Source organism: Thalia democratica, chromosome 8 (assembly GCF_965202585.1).
Source record: "Thalia democratica chromosome 8, ktThaDemo2.hap1.1, whole genome shotgun sequence".
NCBI lineage: Eukaryota > Metazoa > Chordata > Thaliacea > Salpida > Salpidae > Thalia > Thalia democratica.
Genome location: NC_139172.1, coordinates 13622428 through 13644052, shown reverse-complemented (window position 1 = coordinate 13644052; position 21625 = coordinate 13622428).

Sequence of the window (21625 nt, the reverse complement as noted above, 5' to 3'; positions counted from 1 at the left end):
AAAACTTTCATTTTTCTTACATCTATTTATAAACCTTTTTTTAATTTTTATTCCGGAAAACTAAATTTATTTTTATAATACCTTTTTTTTAACAAAATTTTATAGCTTTATTATTAATAGCGTAATTTGTTTGAAGTATTAGTTTTTTTTTTAGTTCTTTTTAAATATTTATAGTATTTTGATCCTGATATACTTATTCGTTGATCAACTTAATAGTATTAATTAAAAATACTATTGTAAGCAAAGTTAAGCTGTTAAATTTAAGCTCTAATGAAACTTTTAGACATAAATAGTGGGAAAAAAAATTGCTTTTTATTACTTTGGTTCTAATTAAAAAAGTAATATTTTAAAATTCTAAAACTGTAATTTAGAAACTTGTGTAACAATTTTTAGGTAATACAGTATAATTGTGATAAACTTAGGGCTTAAGCAGATATACTTTAGACTGAAAATATTGTGGATAGCTTAGTAGAAGATCTTTTATTGGTCGATAGTAGTTTTGCTAGCCTATTGTACTATTGCCATTTTTTTTTACTTTTGTAGGCATTATAACTTTTATTTAGAACCCGAAAGTAGTAAACATTTATTATATATTTTTAGATAAATAATTAGTCATATCTTTTTATGATTAGCCTAAAAAAAGAATATACATTAACTATAAGAAATTTTTTATCTAAAGTTTGTTATATTTGTAACATCTTATTTTTTGTCTTTATCAAAAGTGATTAGCAAAAGTAATAATTACAAAGATAAAATGTAAAGCAAACATACTTAATTTCTTACCTAACTGTTAACTGCAATATGATTTTGATGCTTAATTTTTTAGTGTTTTAGTTATACCACTATATGTTTAATAGATTTCTTTGAAACAACTAAATAAAAGAAACTCAATTTTTAGAAAAATATCTCGACAGAAATTGCTTCAAGTATAACTACTATTCTTTATTGTTTTTAAACGTAAAAAATAAAAGCTTGGACGTAAACTATGAAAATGATCAAAAAATATAATGGTAAAAAGATGTAATGCATTTAATTAATTAATTCACTAATAGTCTACTGAGCGTTTAAAACAAAACGCTCAAAACAATTGATCCTAGGAACTGGTGTACAAAAAACCTTTTGGTAATTGAGTCGTACACCACTTGGATACAGTTTAACGTTTTGTCCAGGACCTAATTCTATACTTTTTTTATAATTAATAACAACAACAATTAGATTAAATCCTATACCAGGTAAAAGACAAAATCTGTTACTTAAATATTTATTGTAAAACAGTAAACCTCGGTAAATAGTTAATGAGTAGTGCTTAACCTTTTATAAAGGTTTCATAAGTACAAAACCAACTGATTGCTACTCGTAAATAATTCTTTGTTTGCTTTTAGCTGTTGTAAATCAACTATACTTATTTTTTATGATAAAGTTTCAAAATAGTTTTTAGTTTTTTGCAGGGTTCAAGCATTCAATTTGTAAATTTTTTTAAGTAACTAAAAACATAAAAAAATATGGTAACTGTTTAAAATTTTCATTGTTATTTAATTTTTATTTAATCAAATTTATATTATAGGAGTTTCATTTTATAAATATCAAAACATGGAGCAAGGCAACACACTTGACACTTCTGTGGGTGATTCAACGGCAGAGTTTGAAAAATATGAAGCTCTTATCGAAAATGACTTAGATGAAACGACTGATGAAAGTGAAATTAAAACTGAAGAGATTGATTTTAAAGTCGCCAATAACAAAGAAAATGAATTTTCTAACGAATATGAGGAAATTTTAGAACATGTCAAAACTATAAAAGATGATATTGTATGTTCTGATTCTGAGGATAGCAATGAGTTAATTTCGAACAAAGTTTCAGACAGTAAAACTGATGAACTTTCTAATGAAAATGAGAAAATTCCAGAACAGAAAACAATTATAAAAGATGATATTACATTTTCTGATTCTGAGAGTAGCAAAAAGTTAGTTTCGAATAAAGTTCCTGGCAGTAAAACTGATCAACTTTCTGAAAATGAAGAAGTAAATAAATTAAAAAATGATAATCTAAAAACTACAAATGATCAAAATGATATAGAAAATCAGTTGGAATATACGTCTAACAATTTTCAACAGTATTCCTGTAAAACAAGTAGTTTAGAAACTGAAAATAAAGTTCTTGATAGCGATGACAATGACACGTTACAATCTATTAACAATATGCCAGAAGATTCTACAAAAGATTTTTCAAACAACGATTTTTCAAAACAGGATGAAAACGTGTTGAATAAGATTGAAGATTCAAACGACTCTACTTCATTAAAAGAAAGCAGCACAAATAATGTAAATGTTAACCAAAAATACGAAAACAACACAGAAGGTTATACTTTAGCAAATGATAAAGAAGCTGTTTTCAATATCACAGAAGATGTTTCTAGCAAAAAAGATACTTTGGAACAAGAACTTCATACTACAAAATTCATAGAAAAAAATGAAGTCTACGACGAAAAAGTACAAAAAACGTGAGTTTCAAAACTTGTATGTGCTTTTAAACTTTGTTCTAAACCAGGATTTCCAAAGTGTAATTTATCGCACCTTTTAAGTGGTTTAAGTAAGTCAGAGTGAAATATATAGTAAAGGGGTAACATATCGTCATAACTAATAAGGCGTCAACAACTAACTTGCACTATATATTCTGGAGTTTGAAATGAATACTTAAACAAAAAGGTCTTAGATTCAATTTACGGAAGAGTTGAAACTTAGTTTACATGCCCTGGGTTTATTTTCAAAAATAATTAAAAGTTAACATGACCGAGATTTTCGTCTTAGATTAGTTTTTAGTTAGTATTGTTTTACTAAAGTAATTCTATTAATAAATGAGTTGTTTTATTTAGTTTAGTTTTTGTGTTGAAAATTTTAAATCTTTACTGTGAGCTTTGTTTCTCTAAAGTTTATTGTTTTAGTTCTAACTATTTAAACTATTTCTTAGTTCATTATAGTTGATTTAATCAAGTGGTTTCGATGACTCGATAAAGGAGAGGTCTATTTTACACACCAGATCCTTAGACCAAATATTTTAATTATTGAATTATTGAAAAAAATCATAAGTTCGTGGATTCGAAAGTTACATTTTGGGGTTTGTAGCAAAAAATTAAAGAAAAGTAGGTACAGTTTATTAGAGATTTGAAATTTATACTAGATATTTTGGAGTTTCTAATGAATAGAGGCTATAACTTTTTAATATTCTGAAATTTTAATCTCTGAAAAAAGGGTAAATGTTAAAATAATTTTGGGAAAACCTGTTCTAAATTACATGGTATTTCTCAAACTTTAATGTTAACTACTCGTATGTTAATTATAAGAAAAAAAGAAACATTTTAAGTTGTTGTTTTAGAAACGTCATTGGATGAATTATAATTTAAATATTTTTTAATTAGGTTATTATTTTCCTTAAAATAAAAAAAAATAAGTCAGGTTTCTTTTAAATAGAAAACTAACCTTAAATAAGTAAATAAAATAACTAAAGTGAACTAAAAAACTTTATTATAACTTAATTTAATTCGTTATCTATTATCGTATTCTAGTAAACTTAATTCATTTAGTTTCAATGTCTATCATATAATTAAAAATTACGTTGATAACAATGGAAATTTCTGGATAGAACTAGCTAAAGTAATTAAAACTACATCCTAATCATAAAATTTTTTGTTATAATATAGCTACTAACTCTAAATATTTTTGTTTAAATTTTTTGTAAAATATTGTTGGCTAAATAGAAGCTTTTGTTTTTAATCATAAATGTTGTAGTTACCACTAAAAAGATTTATATTAACTATTTTTCAATTAGTCATTGAAACTACTTTTTAATCTAAAATGTAGTTTTACATATCTACTGAAACATAAACTATAGTAATTGGAATGCTTACTTTACATAAAACTACTTTTTGTTCTTTTTAAGTAGTTGTAATTAACATTTATGTTATTACATTAGCAAAATCATAAAAAAGAAATATGTCGTACCATTTATTAACTGCTATTAATATCCTACTGGAAAAGTGCTAACAAAAAAACTTTTATGTTGCTTTATATTGTATTTACAATATGTTAAGCAAATTTATAAGATTTTTTAAGAAGATGCAGATAAAATGTACAAAAATATGTTATTAAATAACTTTTTGCTGTTGTAAAATTTTCTATAATATATTTAGTTATAAAATAGCTAATCAAAAATTTAACTCTTATGTTAAATTTAAAAGCATTAAGTTTAGTTTACTTTATATGCAATTAAACAACGGACTATTTGTAAATTTTGATGCATCAACTCTTTAATATTAAAATCATGTTGTAATTAATTTTTAAGAAGTGTGCTTTGAATAACTTTCTCATTTCAAAAACTACGTAAAATACGAAATGAAAGTACGCACAAGTTATAAATAATTGTATTTAACACAATAAACATGTCAAACTTTAAAAGCTTGCACGTAGGAAAAATAATTACAAATTTTTAGAGTAGTAACAAAAGTTGTCAAAATTGCATGTAAGTGCCTATTTATATCAAAGTTTATAACTAGTTGGTTTATAATGTAAAACACTTATTGTTTTTATTACGTATTCATTGTAGTATAAAAATTGTTTATGTTTGTTTTCGGCTTCTATCACCCCTAAGCTGAACAACATTTGAGCAAACACATTGTTTACTCTTATAAGCTTATAAATTGTTACCAAATTTCAATTATTATTAATTAAATCTAACTGTACTAATAATAATGTTTAAAAAGATATGAGTAAATTCTTAAAGTAGCTTCTATTTAGTTTTTTTTTCTTTACAAAAGTAAAATTATAGTTAAAAGTTTTTACACATATTTTTAGTGGATCTAAAATTTTGTTTATTTTAAAGCAAGGATTTTTTTAGAAATAGTGAAATTGAAAACGGTTCCACTGTAAAATCAGAAACTTCAAGTATGTGTAACGTCGAATTAATAAAGCAACCGACTGCTGAAAAACTAAATGTTAATAAACCTTCTGAAACAGTACCTGTTTTAAAAGAATTGGCTCACAGCGGACTAGAAAGTCCTAACTTTAACATGTGGAATCTTAGCAGAGATTCAATAATTGATCATCTTGAGTTAGTGTAAGACTATAATGGAGATTTATAACAATCATAGAATGTAATTTGATTACTTATGATAAACTCAAGAAATAAATAGACAAAGAAAAAAACTTTAAAATATATATACTTTTCTTTTCAATTGATTTCATAAATATTTACGTTTTTTAAAGCTTAGATGACGTTAATTTGTTTCTAAGTAATTTACAACAGCGAATTTTACTTAAATGAATTAGCTTTAGTTACTTTTTAAAGCACTCCTCTCATATTACATTAAGTTGATATTTTAATTACATAAACACTCAGTAATTTGTTGTTAGCGCATACAGTATTTAAACTAGTACAAATCTTTTTATCGTGTATAGAAAAAGTATGTTGCTAATTATGTGTAAAACACATGCTCGTATGAAAGAAATAAATTTTAACAGGTTTATGTATCATGACCTAGGTATCAGTGCATCATGGAACATCTCAAGACCAGTTTTAAGAATGTTTCTACTGTGCATTAGAGAAAAATATCACAACAACCCCTATCACAACTTTTGGCATTGTTTTTGTGTAACACAGGTAGCACCATGAAAAATAAATAAAATTTATTTTTTATTAAATTTAAGTTTCGTGTTAGTTTAAATAAATAAAGTTAGATATTTAAAAAATCTGCATTTTTTTTCAACTTTTATTCTAAAAAATATGTGTACAAAGTTACACTAATAAAGTTAAGTTGGTATGTATTGAATTTGAAAGTAAATATATAATTGTACAATAGTGTTAAATTTTGGATTTTAAATTTTAAGTAATAGGCTTAAAACTAAAAGTTAATTCTCAGTTTTTTTTTTAAATTATTGTATAATATAACTATATATAACATTTTCAAAATAATTTTTATAACTTTTTAGTTATTGTTTGATGTTCTAAAGCTACCTTAAAATTGCTTTATAAATATAAAGCCAATAATATCTAAACGAAGAAAAAAAACAATTTAGATGACATATAGCATTGTAAAAACACTAAACCTGGAACCAAAACTTGGCGCTAATCATATCGGAAGCCTGATTACAGCAGCTATTTGTCACGATGTTGACCATCCTGGAGTAAACAACACTTACATGAAAAACGCTCAAACTTCACTTGCGATATTGTATAACAATGACAGTGTACTTGGTTAGTTTTGTGATACACAATTTGTTTAAAATTAAAACAGCTTTTGAATTTTTGTTTTATGACCTTTGTTTTAGTTCTAGAAAATATTTTAATTTTCATCTAAGTTAGTTTTTATCACTTAAAAGCTAAAAATATTTTTTTCGCTAGATTGGAATAAAGTGATTTAGCTTTTTATTTTTATTTTTTTTTTACTTTTTATTTTATTTTATTTTTCTGAACACTTTTAACAGTGTTATATGAATAATTTGTTAAAAACAAACAATAAATTCAATGGATACATTATTTATTAGATTTATTTCATTAAATACAAAAACATTCTAAATACAGCAAAGAAAAACCTATGCATTTGTGAGTAAAGAAAAACTAACACAGTAACCAACAATTTTTTAGAGCATCATCACTTTGCTACTGCATGTAGAATAATGTCAAACAAATCGTGCAACATACTAATGAACGTAAAAAACAAAGAAGAGATAATAAAGGAAATTGGTGAATTAATACTTGCAACTGATCTTGAAAAACACAAACAGCTTGTCGAAGAAAATAAGGCAATTTTTGAACAAAAATTTGAAATCGATAATAAGTTTGTTTTTGTTTAGTTTTTATTCATAACTAACTAGTTTAGATTACCAAAGAACTGTTGAAGCGTCTTATTTTGAAATTTAGCCTTTAACGGTGAAGCGTTGTTAGATCTAAACTTCTAAAATATTTAGGAAGTCATCAAAAATAAAATTATTTTTAAAGTTTAGAATACTTTGATGAAATTAATTTTAACATTATACTATTCGTAGATCACATGTACTTTTATTGCTAAAAGTAATTCTTAAATGCGCTGACGTCTCTAATGAAGTACGTCCTGAAAAAATTGCAACTCCATGGGTTGAAAGAATTTTTACCGAACATGCAATGCAATTTAATAGAGAAAAAACGGAAGGAATCAAAGAAAGCTCTTACATGGACCCAGAAAAAGTTTGTTTAAGTTATTAATTTCTAGCTTTTCTATTATTTTTTACCTAGTTTTTTGTTGTTTACATAACGTCCATAAGTTTGTATAATATTTTAAAACTATCGTGAAACGTTTGCTTAAAAGTTTTAGCAACTATAGCGAAAGTTTCTCCATTTGTTTTTAAATTAAATTTAAAGATAGAATGTGACATTTTTTTGGAAATATTCATGTAATCATAACGCGATGGTTAAATACAAACTTCTTGAAACAGCTCTAAGGTTTGACGAACTTGTTAGCATAATATATTTAAAATAATTTGCACAAAGTTATTGATAATAATAAAATATAGAAAGAGTGTAAAGTGAATATTATTTACAACAAAAAAAGAAAAAAACTATCAATAACCTAGTTTTTGAGAATTATTTAGTTTAATGACTATAATTATTATTATGCTTATGGTGCGCTAAAGTTATGTTAACATTTTTTTGCTCATTGAAGTATTTTTTGTTTACTATACTTTAAATATGAAAAACATATTTACCTTCTATGAAAAATATCTTTATACCTACATACTTTACTATTGACTCTACGTGTGTAATTTAATTAAGGTTGGTTTTTTGAAGTATTTCAAAAGTAGTATAAATTTTAAAATTATCTCTTATTTGTTGAAAATTTGTTTATGATACCATCTATTGACATAAAACTTAAAACAATTTAATGGTTGCTAAAATGCCTAAAATACAAAACAATCTATTTTGAGCTGAAAAATTTGATCAATATTGTAATTTGGTCAAAAAAAATTATTATCATAACTAATCATGATTTATTTTCAAGGCTAATACACTTTTTTATCTTTTAAATTTTACTATTTTTTTGGTTAAGATGGCGAAACTTAAAATGTAAGCCTATCTCACTACAATATTTTTAGGCTTTACTAGCTAGATTTTTAACCTAAATTAAATAAAACTAGAATTTATCACCAGATGGATAATTTTATGATAGAACTAAGATCAAGTGGTTTTATCCTAAAAAAATTATACGTATAACACAAAAACTAAAAAAAAAATTAAATAAAGTATTCGCTATGTTTTTATTATAACCACCAGCAAGTAAAACGGATGTCCTAAAATTAAAACATTTTTTAATAAACGACAAAAAAGGGCTCCAATTAATTGGTCCAAAGTTTATATGAAAAACTCTAACTTTTTTTCTAGCGCTAATATCACAACTAAAATAACACGATGTTAAAAAAGTCTATAAGTTGTAAATAAAAAATATAAAGTAGCATCATTCATAGTTGAACGACTTTTTAGTTGTTACTGTTGTATTGTTAAAGTTTTTATAGAGCTCGTATACTATGACCTATTAGTTTTCAATTAATTTTCTGTTTTAAGAAAATAATTAATGTTAATTCTCTAAATTATCAAAAACTTAAATGTTTAGTAAAACAATACTACTGCTTATTATCATTAACAAACGCCAGTTAAATTTCGGTGCTATTATAATGCAACATTTGCAGCCACTATACGAAAAAACTAAATAAGTTCAATATAAAATAGATATATACCTTTTTTATTTAAATTCAAGTTTACAACTTTTAACTTGGTGTAAATATAAGTTTTCTGTTGTATAATAGTTCGAAAAAAATTTAATTAAATGTTCTTATTCTATGATTGTTTATATATTTAGTTGTAAAACACTTAAAATTAGTTATTTTGCACAGTTTTTTTAATTGATAATGACTGATAAAAATTCGTAACGGCGTCTAATAAACTATAAATTTGCAATGTGTATTTCTTTAAAATGGTATTTAAAATCTCATTTATCCCCTCCTGTATTCTATAACTGAAAAAAAAATTAGAGTTTAATTTGTATAAATTTAAAACTTCAAACTCCTTTCAAATATAGAAACCATTGAAACAGGTTATTATATTAACCATAAGTTATTCAAAAAGACTTAACATTTTTTAAGAAAAACAAAAACTTTATTTGTTTATAAATCAAGCATTACTAACAATGTATGTTTTTTCAACATTTTAATAATTTTCTTGTTTTGAAATAACCTTAACCTCGCATTTAAAGTTAATCTTTGGATATTGTAAGTTTAACACATAATTAGTCATTAGGTCTCTTCATTAAACTTTCTTTTAATAATTTAAAATTATACTATATAAAACATACTCTTATTATGCAAAATAAGAACATATAAGATAATTATATGAATTTTGTTGCTGTTAAATGAAAAAAAAACAAAAATTAATCAAAACTTCTGTCTAACAGCTAAATGTACCGAGAGAACAAATAAGTTTCATCAAAGGTCTACTAATACCAATGTACAATGAGCTTGCCCGTTACAGTCCTCTTGTAAATGAAATCTATATAACACCATTGCAAGATGCATTGACAAAATATGAAGAACTTTTTAAGACTAGCAAATAAGATCTTTAAAAAATAGCGTTCACCATTTATACACAAAAACTAACTTTTAAAGGATAATAAACGTAAACTTTGTAGACATTTGTAATTAGTAAATATTTTTCTTTCAAAAAACAAATGATGCTTTTAAAATAAACAAAAGTATTGAGCTAACAAAAATATTTGGTTATTTAACTCAAAGTTGAAAAGTTTTTATATTTATTATCAACTGATGTTTTTTATTGATTATTTAAAATATTTCAATTTTTTTTTTTGCCTTTTAAATTTATTTGAGAAACCTTTTCTTTAATGTTTTTAATAGTTGTTGAATAACATTTTTTCATTGTGTTTATTTTTTTTTCTCATTGTGTGTCCTGTTTAAGTGGCTCAGTTTTTGATGTCTGAGTCCAACATTGCACAATAAACAATAACTAATAGTATTAATAAATAATATAAGTAGATCGTATATTTAATTTAGTAAAAGTTTAAAGTTTTTTTAAAATCTTTTGCGTAACCAATATGTTTAAAATTTTAAAAATTACCAATTAAGCTTTAAACTTAAGTTTATTACTCTAATTTAGGGTTCGGCAGGCATTTGGTTGTGGCTAACCAAATTTGGAAAATGATAATATTCGTAGACCGTATTTGTAGTTTTAGTTTATACTCTTCATAGCAGACTTAAAATTTCTTGGGTAAGTTTTGAAGACTTAAGATTTATTTAATTTACTTGATTGAACGACCAAAAAAGACGCTCAAATTATTTGGTCCTAAGACCTGCTGCACGAAAAAACCTTTCGGTTATCGAGTCGCACATTAGGGATATCTTTTGACGTCTTGTTCAGGACATATTTAAGACCTTTCATTCTTGCTCTTTATTTAAACTTTAAAATATCTAGTATAAGTTTCATAAGCATTTCGGGAACCAAATTTTCATGCTCGCGGGCAGCACTTTTACTCTTCATGGGCTACAGTTTGCCGAACCCTGCTGTAATTCTTCTAGTAATCAGATGACATACTATAACGACTAATAAGAAAAACGTATAACTCTATATAAGTATTAAAAATAACACAAATCTCTAACTGATTTATAATAATAAAAACCTATACAATACTAGCTCTAAAATTCTAAAATCTTTTTGCTGTAAATCTTATGCGTAAAAAGCTTACTACAAACAAATTTTCATAAAATTCCACACAGAATAGTCAAAATTTGCTTCTTAAATGTAATATTTTTTTAATTGAAAAAATGTTTATTTTAAAACTTCAGTTCTGAAGTTTTCTTAAAAAAAAAAAAATGATTTTTTATTTAATAACTTAAGTACGTTTTAATCTCATCGTATAAACTTTCAATAGCTTTCGTTTTGAGATTATTTTACTAGACACAAAGCTCTTTTCAATTAACAAATACTTTATTTTGAGAGACAAAATACTTATTTGTTTATAACTTAGTACTTCTGTAGTGAAATATAAAAATTAGTTGTTGGGTGTTTTAGTTTTTATGAACCAATCATACTTTTTATTAAAAAATAGAGCTTAAATAAGTCATTTTAGTCGAAAATGAACTTAATATTGGTTTAACTTTGTCAAAGTTCTTTATTAAACAAAAACTAAAAAATATTTTAGAGAGTACTTTAGACCAGTGTTTTTAAAAAACTGTACCTGTGTTATGCACCGTAAACTGTACATAAACTGTTTTAATGGTTTAAAAAGGTTTAAAATGACTAATAAATTACTTAGTTTTCTTAATTCTAATTTTGTGAACTTTAATGATAAATTAAAATTTTATATCTATAGAGACAATTAAACTTTTTAAGTACATGATACAAACTCAGTACAAATAAGTTTTAAGTTAGTGGCATGCAGTGCATACACTTATTTAAACATTTTGAAACAAAACATTGTCTTATAAAAAACTTTTAAAATGAATATATTGAAAAAAAAGCATCAGATTTAACTAAACAACGAAATAAGTACTGTTGTAATTTTTGTTTTAAATAAGTTAAATATGTTACAATTTTGAAACATGTAAACCCCTAATTAAATTAGTTAATTGGGAGTATACGAAATCAGTTTGTACAAGATAATTTTTCATACATAAATACTAATGTGTTTAAACAGAGTTTTTATAAACTGTTTTATAATTAAAAATATAATCTATTTATTTCTAGATTTGCATTAAAACTGTTTTTTATATTTAACAAGTTTTTGTAAAAATTAGGTCAGTAAAAACACTACAGTTACTTCAGCAAAAATAGTTGTTAAATGGCAAAATGTTTTTTTTTGTCTAATGAATTTTCTAGACAATTTATTAAAATTGTTTACTAAACAGTCAAAATAGAAATAAAATTATATTAATATTTTATATGTTTAACAAAATATATTCCTCTAACATAATTTTAGGTTACTTACTAAACGCATAGTATGTATTTAAACGAAAAGTTCTACAAAATAAATAATTTTTTATGCCACTACTTTTGGGTAAAAATCAAATTTTAAAACGGGATCATGAATGTACATTTAACAATCTCTCTGCAAAATTTGAACTATTTGTATAAAGCTTTTTTTTGTTCGAGTGCTTTTGGTAGTGGCCTATACTTTGTTTATAAGATTTTTTTTGAGGTAAAATTCAGACAGTTGTAAATTTTTTAATACATTAGTTAAAATCGTAAAAAAAAACTAACGGGATCATGACTGTACCATACATTAAACAACATTTCTGCAAAATTTAAAGAGTTTTTATGAATAATTATTTGTGTTAGAGTGCTTTCTCCAGTCGGATTTTGTCTAGTGAAAAAGCGAATATATTCAAAACCCTGCCTAACGCTTTTACTTAAATAGTTTTATTTCTATTTAATGTGTTCAAGGCTAAACTTTAAGTACCTCAGTTTTGTAAACGGCGATTAGTAAAAATAATAATTCTAACTGAAGCTCGTTTAATACTTTAATGCGTATAAAAATTAGGCGAGAACTTTATATAATTTTTTTTTAAATCACTAATAAAATCTTGTTTTGTCATTTAGTTGCTTTGAAAGGTGTATTGTATAACATAGACGTAGCCTTGTAAAAATTTTTACGAGGTTTTATAATAAATACGTTAACATATGTTAGCAATATATTATCATTATTATTTGAACATGAAATTTATTATAAAAAAATATGAGGGATTTCATTTTTAAATAAAGATAGTTTTAATAAAACATGCATGGGTTATGTGTATGTCTTACATAAAAACAGTTTAGATAAAAAAAAGCTATAACCCTCGCGGTTACGGTGTCCTCTAAACCGTAGTTGATTTTAAATGCAATAAACCGTAATAGACTGATGTTCAGATCTCGGTTAAGGTGTCAACTCCCGTAGTTGATTTTAAAATTAATAGACCGTTATAGACTGAGGTTCAGATCTCGATTACGTTGATATACCGAGGTTAGGATCTCGATTACGGTGTCCACTAAACCGTAGTTGATTCTAGATGCAATAACCCGTAATAGACGTATGTTCAGATCTCGGTTACGGTGTCAACTCACATAGTTGATTTTAAATGTAATAAACAGTAATAGACCGAGGTTCAGATCTCGATTACGTTGATATACCGAGGTTAGGATCTCGTTTACGGTGTCAACTAAACCGTAATTGACTTTAAATGTATTCTATAAAAGGTCTAATATAATCTAGCCTATATATAAATGCTAGCTATATAAGTTAAGCTTAACCAGGTTAAATTATAGTTAGTAAACAAGTACGAATTAACACTCAATGTTTATTGTACAATGTATTTAAAAATCTACGATCTTAGAAAAGAAACTAAACGACTCGCTAAATGAAAATTAAGTAGATTAGCAAGAATATGAATCAATGCCCAATTACAAAATAATGCCTAGTAAACGACTCAAAAGTACGTCTTAAACATAATCAAAAGTAGTGCTCGAAAACTAAACATATACACCTACCCCTATAAAAAACACATTAACGCCAACTTACGACTACTACGACTCAACACCTACTACGACAACTAACCATTAACCATGCTTGATCTCTCTCGCGGTGATTTATATACCGTTTTCGCGTTTTTCGCGTTTTTAATATTCTCTTCAGAACGATGTGCGCAGCTATCGTTAAAAAGCTTGGACTATTTAAAATAGTCATAATTAAGTGTATTAAAATAAGTTAAAAACAAAGTTTTTTTTTGCTTCAGTGATCGTTAGAAAATTGAACGTTTTTGAAATTTACAATCGGACATATTTGTATATATTATTAAAATATTATAAATTTGAAAAAAAAACAACAACCCTTGAGAACACAGCAAAGTAAGAATATCAAAAAAAAAAGTATATATGTTTTGGCTAAAAATTCCAAAAAAAAAACATTTTTTCTAAGGTCCCCAAATCAAAAATTCAAACCCCAATCCAATGGATCTATATTAAATTAAAGGCAAAGGAGCGTTCTCTAGAAAAAAAATCTTAGTTAGCTTTAAAGATAAGGAAAATAATTGGAACTAAAGTTTGGGCATTTTAAAAAAATTGCAAAAAATGCTAATCGAGCTAAGTTAACGCTCGTAATCCATTAATACAGGTAAAATTTTTAATTTAACAATGTTTTTAGGAAGTATTCTAAAAATTGTTGAAATTATTATTTTATGATAACAAAGTGAAGCATATCAACACATGCTACCAATGATAAAAAGTAATAATATAAACTACATACTTATTATTGTATTTCATTCCCTGATCACCATAAACAATTTAAAACTAATCCATAATGTTTAGAAAGTAGAAAAATTGTTTTAATATGCAGATCAACAGAAATCTTACAGTCTTATTTAGTAGTATATTATTACTTGACAACATTTTCCAGCAATAATGGTTCGTATGCATTGTCCAGGGTTAGTTTTGTACTAGTACATTTGCATACAACGCTCATATTGACTGGTGTAATGCATGGAGTTATATTGAGTTAGTATTTAAAAATATGATCTTAACTCGAATAATTTTAGCCTTTTTAGTTTTCATAAACTAACTAAGATTATGTCTTATTCTATTAGCAATTCAACTAAATTATAGTTTTAGGAAGGCTGGGTATTACTTATTGGTTTCTCAGAGCTTTTTTTTTTGCTACAGATTTTTGTTTTAAACATGGTTGAAAGTTCTCATTTTTACTGTTCATTTAATACTGGTGACGCTATTTCAACTATTAGTTTGTTTTACCACAACATAACTATTACTATACTTTCACTTTGTAATATTTTTTTAATTGAAATTAATGTTTTCATTCAAAAAATAGTTTCAGCATCACTAAGGCTAAAATCAATTAACTTATCAAATGATATTTTAACTATTTATTTTTATGTTGCAGCATTTAGTGTAGTACTCGCCAAGTATTCGTGTTATCTTGTTCGGGGAATTCTCCTACAAAGATTTAAATTTGGTTTTTAAAAATGTTATGGGTATCTTACCTAAGGTCTGTAGTTTTGCAAATCGGTCTTTTGTTTTTAAGTTTTGACGTATTTTTGTTTCAAAAATGACGTCACAAAAAAAAGTCATTTTTCGCCCTAACAAGATAGTTTCGGGTAATTCTCGTATAACGAGTCAAAAATGGTCTTTTAAAGTGGTATGGGCGTCTTTCCTAAAGTTTGTAGTTTTGCAAATCAGGCTTTGATTTTTAATTTTTGACATATTTTGTCCAAAAATGACGTCATAAAAAAAGGTTATTTTTAGCCATAAAAAAATAGTTTTGGAGAATTATCATATAAAGAGTCAATGTTGGTCGTTAAAAATAGAATGGGCGTCTTTCCTAAGATCTTCAGTTTTGCAAATAAGTCTTCAATTTTTAATTTTTGACGTATTTTTTTCAAAAATGACGTCATAAAAAAGGTCATTTTTATCTTTAAAAAATAGTTTCGGAGAATTCTCATAAAAATAGTCAAATTTGGTCTTTAAAAACAGTACAGGCGTCTTTTCTAAGGTCTGTAGTTTTGCAAATAAGTCTTCGATTTTTAATTTTTGACGTATTTTGTTCAAAAATGACGTCATAAAAAAGGTCATTTTTAGCAATAAAAAAAAGTTTCGGAGAATTCTCATATAAAGAGTCAAAGTTGGTCTTTAAAAATATTATAAGCGTCTTCCCCAAGGTCTGTAGTTTTGCAAATAAGTCTTCGATTTTTAATTTTTGACGTATTTTGTTCAAAAATGAAGTCGTAAAAAAAGGTCATTTTTAGCTATAAAAAAATAGTTTCGGGTAATTCTCATATAAAGAGTCAAAAATGGTTTGGGTGTCGTCGACAAACCCTGTAGTTTTGCATTTCAGTCGTTTAATATTTCTTAAAAAATGACATCATATAATATTCAAACTTTAACTTAAAAAACCTTGTACAGGCTAGTTTTCTTAAAAAGAGTCAAAATTGGTCTTTAAAAGTTGTATGGGCGTTTTCTTCAAGATCTTAATTTTTAAAATTTAGTTTTTAGTTATCGGTTTTGTTTTTTGATTAAGTCAGAGAAAAAAAAAGTTTTTAAAACATATTTCAAATAACAGTTTAATTTTTTATATCATCCTACATTATTTAAATTAATTGGTATGCAAACATTAAAATAAAATATTTAATTAAAAACTACACCAAAACTGGTGTGATACATGCCTATATTATAAATTTCATTTATGTTGTAATATCTTTTATTATACAAAGAATTAAGCAAGTAATTATGGTCGTTAATTATAGATTTATACAAAGTTAAATTTATTTTAGGTCTTTTTTTATTAGCAGTTTTTTACAATGGTGCACTTAAATTCATTTGGTTTTTGTTGTCCTTAGATTTTTTTTTCGTAATATGATCATCCACTATTTCTATATATTCATTTTTCCAAATGTATTCAACCTGTTACGAATTTCATCTAAATTCTAAAGAAGAATAGTTTTAAACAATAAACAAGTTTATAAGTTCTTCGGGTTGTAGAGCTGTATTCTCATCCTACTTTAAACAATGTAACAAAATAAATAGATTTGTAAAATCATTTTCCGGTCTTTTACTCTACTTGGTTCGTACTGTAATATAATTATATTTTATTATGTTGAGTTATAAGTTATGTGACAAACAATTGAGTACGTTTTTTTGTTAATGAGCCAGCAATTACATTATCTTCTGCAACTACATCAAAATTTTTATTTGGTTTACTTCCACTTTTAAAACTAACTAAAAAAAAACTTTTGTTTCAAAGAAGAAATGTAAAGGTTTTGATAATTTTAAAATTTTAGTAATATAACATTTAAAAATGCTTTTATAACTTATCGCTGATTAATTAGACAAATTGTTAATAAATAATTGTTCAAAAACATCCAAAAATTTCATCATATAAATATAGCGTCGTTAGAAAAAAATATTTCTTACATAATAGTTTTCATTTTTATTGTTTTCAGTGAACAACAAAAAACATAAAACTATTCTTCTTACTTTGATGTAGCATAAAAAAACCATGATAATCAAAATATTATTTACAAAAAAAATTGATTTTTGAAAGTTTCAATAGAAATTCCACCACAATTTATTTAGTTTGTTTTACAAACTTTAAAAATCTTTTCAAACGGCTACCAGTAAATAGCTGAATTTATACTTTATTTACAAAAACAAAATAACTTGTTTTAGTTATCTTTAAACTGAATTGATTAATTTAGTCAGTTACTCTATTAACTATACTTTGTATTGTTATTTTAATTTTGAATTTTACTACTTATTGTACTAGTGTTTTAAAACTCTATTTTAACTTTGACTGATAAATATTTTATTAATTTGTTTTATAACTAGCTTAATGTTTTTTTTTAATTTGCCGTTTCTACTTTTTCTTGAAACTTTTTGTACTTAAACTTTATTTCATTGAATTTAGTAAATTAGTATTGTTTAAAATTTTATAAACAATTAAGACTTTGACTAGTGTAACAAACAGAACTTTTTTTTTTTTTGAAATTGTTAATTAAGCATTAAAAATCATACAATTTTAAAAACTTTACAAGTTGATTTTATATCAGATTGGTTTAAAAATTGTATATATAATCTAATTAGGCTTAACAAGTTAATTTAAAATTTTAAAAGTATTTTGAAAAACTAAAGAGCTAAAAGAGGACGCTAACACTTTAAAAAAAATCAAATTTAATTTTTTGAATATAAAACGTTTTTAAAACAATCAGAAACTGTATAGCATAATTACAAAACTTGATAAAGATTCTTACTTTTTTTAATCAGTTAATCCTCGTTATTAGGAACTACACTAAAGAAATATTTAAAATACAATTATTTTTCTATGACTGAATTAAAAAAAAATCGATAATCAAAAATTAAATTTCAACTTTAAAAATCTTAAAAAATACCCTCATACTATTTCGATATTCAATTTTGCCTCTTTATAGGAGAATTTAAAGGCGAAAAATGGCTTTTTTTTACGACGTCATTTTTGAAAAAAAATACGTCAAAAATTGAAAATAAAAGACTGAATTGCCATTTTACAGACCTTGGGGAAGATCCCCATACCATTTTTAAGCACCATTTTTGAATATTTATAGGAGAACTCTCCGAAACAAGTTTTTTAAGGCAAATTTTTTTTTGTGACTTCATTTTTGAACAAAATACGTCAAAAAAAAAAAAATCAAGGCTGAAGTGAAAAACTACAGACCTTGAGAAAGACGCCCATACCATTTTTAAAGAACATTTTTGACTCTTTGTAGGAAAATTAGCATATAAAAGGTTTTTAAGGTGAAAATTTAAATATTTAATGTCTTCGATTTTTAGAAAATATTAAAAACTAACGACTGAATTGCAAAACTAGTTGGTTTAGGGAAGACGCCTTTACCATTTTTTAAGACCATTTTTGACTCTTTATAAAAGAATTCTCCGAAACTATTTTTATGGCAAAAAATGACTTTTTTTGTGACGTCATTTTGAACAAAATACGTGGAAAGATAAAAATCAAAGACTCATTTGCAAAACTACAGACCTTGGGGAAGACGTCTATATCACTTTTAAAGACCACTTTTGACTCTTTATATGAGAATTCTCCAAAACAATTTTTTTATGGCGAAAAATGACTTTTTCTTTTGTGACGTCATTTTTGAAATAATACGTCAAAAATTAAAAATCAAAGATTGATTTGCAAAACTACAGACCTTAGAAAAGACGCCTTTACTATTTTTTAAGACTAACATTGACTCTTAAAAATTTTGAAATATACTCATGTCTGACGCAGGATACTGATTGCAAGTTCAGATAGATTCCCGTTGAATCAAGGATTCACAGATTGGCACGTTATTACAAAATCAATGCCTCCAAACTGGAAATACGAATCAGCAACTGCTTCTGCCCTGGTGGCTTAAATTTTATGTTGAAGTAAATTAGTCAATTGTTTTTAGTGTTTAACGTTTACTTATATTAATCTTAAAATTTATATCTAAATATATAACTTATAGTTTTAATATTGTATTTGTTGTTGTTTAATTTTGTAAATATCATAGCAGTTGTATACTTATGTAACTCAACTATATAGAATATTAAGTAGTGTAATTAGTACTTCTAAAATTTGTTTGGTTGACGAGATAGATTTAGTATAATATTATTTAAACTAACCTTTGAGAAAGATGACCTAATTGTAGCAAACTTAATATAACATGGAACCGCAATTTTTTATGGGAGTTAAAAATTATATCTACTTATATTTATTGTTTGAGCTTCGGCTTCGAAATTCCTTAACACAGTCACAATAAATACAGTACAAAAATTTGATAAAAAAAAACTGTCAAGTAATCGATATCAAAAAACTTGATTACAAATATATATAGTTTATTGAAATAAAAAATTGACGCTCAAATTGTTTGGTCCTAAGACCTGGTGCATGAAGAATATTTCGGTTATCCAGTCGCACATTACGGATACCTTTTAATGTTTCTCTAAGACAATTAGAGTGTTATACATTCATTTTTATAAATGACTCTTTGTTACAGTTGAATAAGTTGTTTTTATAACTACGGTCATTAGAGGGTACCAGTAAAACATTATTTTTTTGCTGTTTTGCTTGCATTAAAAAGTAACTTATTGAACTGTTAACTCGTACCTTACTAAAATTTTTGGGAGGTTTCAAAGTGTTAGCTGAGTTTTGTAGCACTATCAGTGGCAAAAATTTGACTGCCTTAAATACATGTACTTTTTTTGCTAAAACTGTTAAAGATAAGACTATGAGTTCGGGTCAGAGTACTCGTTTGGTTAGTGGTTAAAAAATAGGGTATAAGAAAAATAAGTAAACAAACTCACTTAACCGTATCGGTAAACAACTGCATGTATATGAAGGAGCTCAATTAAACTCATCTAACACTTTCTAGCCTCTCTCTTCAGTATACAAAACTACAAATATTAATTCATTTTAAGTTGTTGAAAACTAAGTATAACTAAGTATTTCAAAATGCTTTTGGATATGTTTTGTGGTTAACAATATGAAAAATTGTAATGTAAAATAATTTCGAATGTTTTCTAATAAAAGCTTGACTGATAGTAATGGTTTTATTTAAGTATGAGTTTTAATATTAAAAAACAAATCTATTACGTAAGTATTCGTTTGAAAACTGTTATAATATCAGGAAATAAATAACTTTACACGAGTAGTTCTACAATATGTATATAATAACATTTGTTGATTATGTATTCTAAAGTAACTACTGTAAAAAATGTCTATGGTCTGTAAAGCTATTGATAATTTATTGATACTGAACACTATCACGTAGTAATTTACCAAACTATTATAAAAGGTTTCATCGAGTTGAAGTTAGTAAATAAGTTTTTTAACGAAATATGAATCAAAAAATAACATGTAAAATTTGCTAATACGCAGAAAAGTATAATTTTAAAATTATAAAATAAAAAACTACTTTTTGAATTGTTACTTTTAAGGTTTAAAGAGAAAATAAACAACTTTTATTTTTAGCTTATATTAGATATAAGAAACGTTTGTCTTTGTTCAAACATGACCTAACTTACAAAAACAGCTAATTTAGCTCAAAATTAATAATTTCCTTTACGCGTTAAAAGGAATAATAAGTACATGCTAATGCATTTTAACACGACTATTTCATATTAGAACAACTTTTAAATATTTTATCAAAATTTTTAATATTAATACTTTTAAAGCTCTTTATTTTGAAAGATTGTAACTCACTATTGATAATTTAAAACTTTATTAGTACTTTGGCAAACTTTTACATTTAAAAAAACACGGTGTTTTACTGGGTAGGCGTAAAATATGCACAAAGGAAAAATTTAGGACGGCGTCAATTTTGCACGAGAGGTAGCTTTTGCACAAAGACACCTTTGCTCGAGTTTATTTTATTTTATTTAATATATATCTTTTGTTAAGTCTTTATTTCACTATGATTATTGCCTCTTACTCTCGGTCAGTAACTTTATTTATTTATTTTGTTTTTTTTCTTAATTGTTTTTAATTTATTCTTGTTTTTATTTTATATATTTTTTACTCTCTTGCAAAAGTTTCTCTTTGTGCATATTTTACCCGTCCCCGTTTTTTTATAAAAACAGTAATCAATAAATAAAAGTACTAAAATTTTAGTTACAATTGAAAAAAAAAATCTATTAACTTTTGTATGGTACTAAAAATAAGTAGGGAAACTACTAAAACTACCTAATAAAGTTTTTCCAAGTAACGTCTTCGTAAAATGTATTCTTTATTAAGTACTTTTTTTGGGTTCTAAAGACTATTTTATTGCGTTAGGATAGAAAAAATGCAAGTTTTGACAAATTTAGTACCTCGAAAAAAATTCTTAATATTTTCGACTGTTTTACACAGTTTAAACTTTAGAGTTAAACAACATTAATATCCTAGATATTAAGCATATATGTTTTCTTATATTAACCTTTTTAAAGAAAGGGTTTCATTTAGCTAGAACAGGGGTCAGCAGCCTGTTATAAGTCTCGGGCTAATTTTCCTAGAAAAAATTGTTCGCGGGTCGCAGTTATATCAAAATATTTGTTGTGTTAAGT